The following is a 7,174-nucleotide window of genomic DNA, read 5'->3' on the forward strand; positions in this document are numbered from 1 at the left end:
TGCTCCGTCCCCTGCTGGGCTCCCTTCCGATGCTCTTCTCCATGAAAACCAGACAGAAAGAGTTGTGGGACCGCTTCTGCTTGTAGCAATGCCTGTGCTGAAAGTGGGGACTAGACCTCCGTGGGTTGGCCTCGGAGCCGCAGTTTGGGTCCAAATTGTTGCAGTAAACCCCTATAATTTTCCTCTCTTTTCGCATTCTCTAAAATCTGTTTTGGGTTACTCCCAACAGAAGTTAACGATCCTAGGAGTTGCTAACGATCTAGGCGAGAACGTGTGCCTACTTCCTGGGATTGTATGCAATAAATTGCCCCCATGGGTTATGCTTTTGATCGGAATACTTTCTTGCTTTCTTGGGTACGGGGTGCTCTGGCTCCCAGTTCGGAATGTTGAATCTTTGCCTTACTGGCTGTTATGGGTGGCCTTGGCTGTCGCCACTCATCGTAGTGCATGGCTGGCTCCCAGTTCGAAATGTTGAATCTTTGCCTTGCTGTTATGGGTGGCCTTGGTTGTCGCCACTCATCGTAGTGCATGGCTTGGGACTGGCGTACTAGTGACCAATATGAGAAACTTCCCTCGGAGCAGAGGCACAGTCGCTGGCATTCTCAAAGGTTATCTTGGTCTTAGTGCTGCAGTATACACAGAGAACCCATTCAAAGAGTCTCTAATTATTTTGATCATGAAATGGTATGGAAGGGCACTTATGCTTTATGGTTACTTGATTCCAATCTCTCTCTATGTCTCTATTGCCGTGGTCAAAGTATTACAAGCTATGCTCACCAATTGGGATGTACGACTGTTTGATGAAGAAACCAACAGCTCTGCTTCTGGTGGCAAGCTTCAGAAACATTGGCAGAATGAAAACCCAAGTAAGGGTTTCAACTTCAAGGATGGACTGACCGATGCTAGAAGTTAAAGCTTCAAAAGAATCCAACTTGGAAGTCAAGTTTGAAGATGAAAATACGGAAAAGAAGCCTCAGAATTGTGTAGAAATGGATGGAAAGGGGCTCCATAAATTCATATCAGGTAATAGGAAAAATCTTGCTGCCATAAGAGAGGGGGTCCCACTTGCGTTAAGGAGTGCCTTAGATCCAGCAAGGTTGGGTTTGGAGTCCCTAGAGGACTTCTACACAGAAACACCTCGTCTTGATGGAAAGAGGGACGCCAACCTCTTGGGTCTGCGTAGAACTTGTATTATGTTGATGGAGTGTCTGGGCCCTATGTTAGCTAATGCTGAATCAGATTCCTTGGTGGTGTCCTCAGAGATTAGAGAAAAATCAACAGACATTGCTGAGGCATGAAAACCAAAGTTGGATGAACTTGATATTGATGGCTCTATAGGAAACTCTTTAGAGGTTCATGCTTTTCTGCACTTTTTAGTGACATTTGGTACTGCCTTAGAATTTGATATGGATGACATTTGCATACTCATCCCTTCTGTTGCTCATTGTCGGCAGACAACTGATCTTTGTAGGACACTTGATCTACAGGATAAAATGCCAGGTGGCATGATTGATGTTTTGGTTAATAGTGGACTGCAAATTGAAGTAGTTAACATGATATATGCTTTTGAGCTCACAGAGCAATTTGCACCTGTGCCATTACTCAAAACTTCTTTGAAGGATGCCAGGAAAAATTCACAGATCAAAGCTGGAAGCAAATCCCCATCTACTACCCATAATGAAGCAAACAAGGAAGAGTTCGTTGCGTTTAAGGCTGTCATCAAATGCATTGAAGAGTATAAGGCAGAGGAGAAGTACCCTGTGGATACCTTGCCGAGAAGGGTTCTCCAGCTAGAGAAGGCTAAAGCTGACAAGAACAGAGCAGCAGAGTCTGCCAAGCCTCAACTAAAGAGGCCTCGTGCCACTGGTGTTAACTACAGTCCTCGTCCTACTAACATCGCTGACAAGAGCTTTTACAGGGCAATGACAACTCAACTACCCAAACTTCTAGCTGGGTGACGGTGTTGTGATCTACATGTACTTATATGGTCTAAAAAAAAATTGTTTTGTTTTTTTTTTGAGGTGGAACCTATGACTCACGACGAGAACCAATGGAGGATCCGTTTCGGCAGGCATACTCTACCTTCGAGCTCGAGGACAAGCTCGTTCTCTAAGAGGGGTGAGATGTTATGGACCAAATAGTGAGCCGAGTCAGGCTGAGATACCATCACTGAGTCAGTTAAGTAGTTATTTAGTTTATTTTCTATTTTATGCTATTTGGGTTTAAATATGCTTCAGGGGGTAATTTTTGCTTAAACTCTTGTTGGCGTGAACTATTTGTATGCATCGTATGGTAATATGCATCGTATGGTAATGAATGAAGGAAGTCAAAAGTTAATCTAAAACAGGATTTGAGGTCTCCTCTTTGAGCTCAGGTCGGCGTTCCCCCGGAACCCTAGGCTGCGGTCTCCCTCAGAGCCGGGTTATCCCTCTCCGTTCTTCTCTATGATTTTCTCCCCTTTTGTTCCCTTTTTCTTCGTTATCACCCTTGTCCTCCCCGGTGAATCTTCGTGTTGATTTGGGACCATAACACATGACAACCCCAATGGTAAGCAATAAGGGAAGCATAATTAGGGTCTGAGAAAATCTTTTCACCATCATCTTCAGGCTGATTTATACCTGGATAATACATTTCACTCCTACTACTACATATAATTCCATCAAAATCTGTTGTCTGGATTTTACTAGACTTTAGAAAATTAATTGTATCTAAAAGTGGCATTGTAGTAGAAAGAGCAAATCCTGTGAATCTTGGCATTTGAGAATCGAATTTGACAACCTTAAAAATCTCCTGCACAATCTACAACTGTTTTTTGCTGGTGTTTCCTTGATCATCATAGCTATCCAATGCAATAACAAGAAGCCTCTTTCTTCGCCTCAAAGCAGGGTACTTTTTAACTATACCTGCTCCAGTTTCATTATGCTTCCTTGCCATTTCATTTTCTGTAGCTTCAGAGCATGGTTTTGTTGGGTTCTCTAGCCATGGATCGAGTCACCTGACGATCTCCTCTGGCTTCCAGTGTTAATGACGATGAAGAGAGTGTTTTGGGGTTCTTAGAATGCCCAATGATGGCTGATGAGTTCAGGGATGAAGAAGAGGGGAGACGTTGTGAGAGAATGAGCCTTCAAAGGAGCTCCACCCTTAGGCCTCGTGAAAGAGAGAACCTGATCTCATTTACCTATTGAAATTCCTTCATTCATTCCATTCAATGACGCCCACTCGACTAAAAGCTCCCATGATTCTTGAACACGGCGAGCCTGCAAGACTTGGGCTGGGGAAGGAAGAGTACGCCCCTCCTGCAGTGGAGGCAATGACGTGTGCAACATGGGTGAGTCTCCCCAAAATGGCTTCAAGAGAGACATGGAAGATGTCGTGTATACTGGTGTCTGGGGGGAGCTGGAGGCGGTAGGCAACACTGCCAATATGAGCCAAGACCTAGAAAGGCCCATAATATTTGGGAGAAAATTTGTGCCTTCGTGCTGCTGTGTGAACTCTGGCGGTGAGGCTGAAGTCGCAACCAGATATAATCTCCCGGAGCAAAAGAAAGGTCCCCATCACGCTTGTCATAGTAAAGTTTCATAGTGTCCTGCACTTTCTGCAAATGAGCCTTGACCTGTGCAAGCATAGTATCTCAGTCACCCAAAGCCTGGTCTATCAGTGGTAAGCGAGGCAAACCAGGTTCATAAGAGAGGATACGAGGAAGTTCACACCCATAGACCACCTTGAATGGAGTAGTGCCCAATGCTGTATGGTACGAGGTGTTATAACAATACTTTGCCCATGCTAACCAGTGTACCTAACGTTTGGTGTTATCCCCGACAAAACACCGCAAATAGATCTCAAGAGTGCGGTTCACCACTTCGGTTTGCCCATCGGATTGAGGGTGGTAGGCTGAGGAGAAGGCCAACTTGGTACCATGTAATTTGAAGAGTGCTTTCCAGAAGGTACCAATGAAGACCGCATCTCGGTCACTGGTGATGGACTCGTGTAAGTCATGAAGGCGTATAATTTGATCCATGAAAAGTTGAGCTACCTATGGCGCTGTATACGGATGCGCCAAGGGCAAGAAGTGGCCGTATTTAGAGAACCGATCCACCACAACTAGAATAACAAATTTACTTGAAGAATTGGGGAGGCCCTCGATAAAATCCAGAGAGATCTCTGCCCATACCTGGGATGGTAGGTGAAGAGGCTGTAGCAGGCCAGCTGAGTGGAGGGATTATGCTTTGTTCCGTTGGCAAACTTGGCACGCAGATACATATTCAGCAACCATACTCTTCATGCCCTTCAATAGAAGTCCTTGCTAATACGAAAGTAAGTTTTTTGCTGGCCCTCATGAGTACTATCATGCAAGGAAGAGACAATGCTGTTGAGGAGCGACGACGTGTGATGGAGAGAAAAGCATTTCTTGTAGAAGATGAGGCGGTCCTGAATTTCCCAATTGTGGTCGACCGTGCCTTGCTCAATTTGCTAGTACAACTGCAGGAGCTCGGGATGTTGCTGGGTTTAACCTCTGGTGGCGTGGAGCAAAACAACCCGCGATTGACTGATAGCATGCAATTGAGGTTCCGACACGTCCCTGCGTGATAGTGCGTTTGCGCCCCTGTTAAGGTGGCCTGGATTGTATTCCACCTTGAAATCAAACCCCATGAGTTTACTGAGCCAATATTACTGGGGGGAAGTTGTGAGACGTTGCTCCAGCAAATACTTCAAGCTGCAATGGTCTATCCGAATCACAAAATGCCTACCCCACAGGTAGGGCCTCCAATGTTGAATGGCTTTGGCTAAGCCGATGAGTTCCCGTTCATAGGCAATTAATTTGTGGTGGTGTTCGGCCAAGTGGCGGCTGAAGTACGCTATGGGTCGGCCGTGCTATTATAAGATTGCTCCAATGCCCCCACTGGAAGCATGTGTTATGGACTCCATAACATCCCGAGTTATCAATAGGCGTATGAATTAAAATATTTTCCTTTCCATGTTAAATTTGGTTTGGTTTGGATGTAATTTGGCGTGAACCAATTGACTCATGCCCAAACATATTTATTGGGACGGAAAACTGAATGAAGGCAAGCATTGAGTAAATTAATTTTAAATAGGTCGGATTCTCCCTCAAATGTCCAGGTCGAGCTTCCTTCAAAGATCAATCCATTCCATTCCAATTCCACCATTACACATTCAAAGAATAGGAGTTCTCTTCCAGCGTCAACAGTCTATCTGGAGGGAAGAGAGGCAAGAAAGTTGATGAGATCCATGGCCCGGGAAGATCCCAACAACATCACATTCAATAATGAACTTGTCATCAAAATTTGGGAGTTGGAGAACCGGTGCCGAAGCTAAAGACTGTTTCAGTAGTTGGAAGGATGAATCGACTACTGTTTTCCATGTGAAGGCATTCCTCTTGAGTAAGCTTGTAAGAGGTGCGGCGATCTTGCCATCTGATTCCCGAACTTGGAGAGTTTTGGAGAGTATACTGTAGGGGAGCATGAGTACCCTGGAGTGTGAGCTGCTGGTGATCCTGGATGAAGCTCATAGTAAGGGACTGGAATTCCCATAGAATCGGACCCAATTGTTGCATCCATTTAACGTCCAGTACCAAATCAAAGCGAGCAAACGGAATCACCAGAAAATCTGCCTTGAAGGTGTGGCCTTCAATCACAAATGAGACGACGGAACTTACTCCCACACTGGTAATTTTTTCCCCATTAGCTACTGAAATGGATAGGTCCGAATTGTGTTGAATGTACAAGCCCAACTGGTGTGTTGCTGGTTGGCTCATAAAATTGTGGGTGTTGCCCAAGTCGACCAGCGCAAGTAATATAAGAGACTGAATGCCAACGTGTACCTGCATCATATTGGTGCTTTGTAACCCTGTCATGGCGTGGAGGAAAATGGCTGGTTCTTCCTCTTCCGTGCTGCCCTCTTCCTCTAAAGGAGTGCTGTCGTTGGGATCCTCCACCTCTAACCAAATAGCCTCTTGCATAAGTGGCTTTGGAAGCACTTTTCATTGCAATTAAAACATAGTCCTTGGGCCTTTCGCTGATCCATTTCAGATTTAGAAAGGCGTTTAATATAGTGAGGGGGAGGGGTGGACCTGGAAGGCTCTGATGAATGGGCGGTAGGAGGTCCTTGGTGCAGAGGGTTGCTGTGAGTTGAGGCGGTGCCAAATGTACTTCTGATCTGGTAGGGTGGGCGACGCACCAGGGATTCTTTCAGAATTTGGTGTTTAGTATCCAGTGTCCTGGCCAAATTCATAGCATGGGCTAAGGATGGGGGGCCATGCGATTCCACTTCAAGGCGTAGAGCCTCCACCAAACCAGTAGTAAACAAATGAACGTACTGGCTGGGATGCACAAAGGGATTGGCTCGGGCAAGGCGTTCCTGAAATTGTTTCTGATACGCTTCAATGGACCCAATTTGTTTGAGATTAACCAAATCCCTAAGAGGATTGTTGCGGGTGGTCCAAACCTCAACATACAATAGTCTTTAAATATGTTCCAATCATGCACGTGATGCTCCGAATCAAATTGGGTATACCACAACAGCGCTTCGTCGAGCAGGTGGAAGGCAGCTAGAGAGACCCTCTCCTCGGGTGGGGTTCGTTGGTGCCAAAAAAAATGGTCACACCGATGAAACCAGAGTAAGGCGTCAGTAGACCCATCATAGGTGGGAAAGTTCAATTTGGTGTACCTAGGCATGTGGGGAGAGGTGGGGCCGTGAGTGCCTACTGGAATGGGATGGGCAAGGCGCAGGGGAGGGATAGGTGGGGGGTGGGGGGGCATAAGGGGTTGCTCGGCAGGGTGTGAGGGGCCTCCTGGTGGGGGCACCGTTCTAGCAAAGCCATCATCCTTTCGTAGGAGAATTTGCTGTAGGGTGTCTTGCATGGCAAAAATTTGTTGTTGCAGAGCATCAACTCGAGTTCCAACCTCCACACGATTTTCTTCAACTACATGGTGCCAATCAGCAGGAGAAGCAGAATCGTCAAGGGAGGTCCTGTCTGATACCACGATGTTGGGTTCTCTAGCCATGGATCGAGTCACCCGACGATCTCTTCTGGCTTCCAGTGTTAATGACGATGAAGAGAGTGTTTGGGGGTTCTTAGAATGCCAAATGAAGGCTGACGAGTTCAGGGAGGAAGAAGAGGGGAGACACTGTGAGAGAATGAGCCTTCAAAGGA

General features: G+C 46.1%; 1 pseudogene; it reads left to right on the forward strand.

The window, feature by feature from the left end:
• The first annotated feature begins 789 nt into the window (after positions 1-789).
• Positions 790-2,227, forward strand: LOC137960608 (FRIGIDA-like protein 3; annotated as a pseudogene).
• Positions 2,228-7,174: the final 4,947 nt, after the last annotated feature.

Source organism: Aristolochia californica, unplaced genomic scaffold, assembly GCF_029961685.1.
Source record: "Aristolochia californica isolate CCGP_79_NKW_82.1479 unplaced genomic scaffold, dmAriCali1.0.hap1 SCAF_3, whole genome shotgun sequence".
In the NCBI taxonomy this organism is placed as follows: domain Eukaryota; kingdom Viridiplantae; phylum Streptophyta; class Magnoliopsida; order Piperales; family Aristolochiaceae; genus Aristolochia; species Aristolochia californica.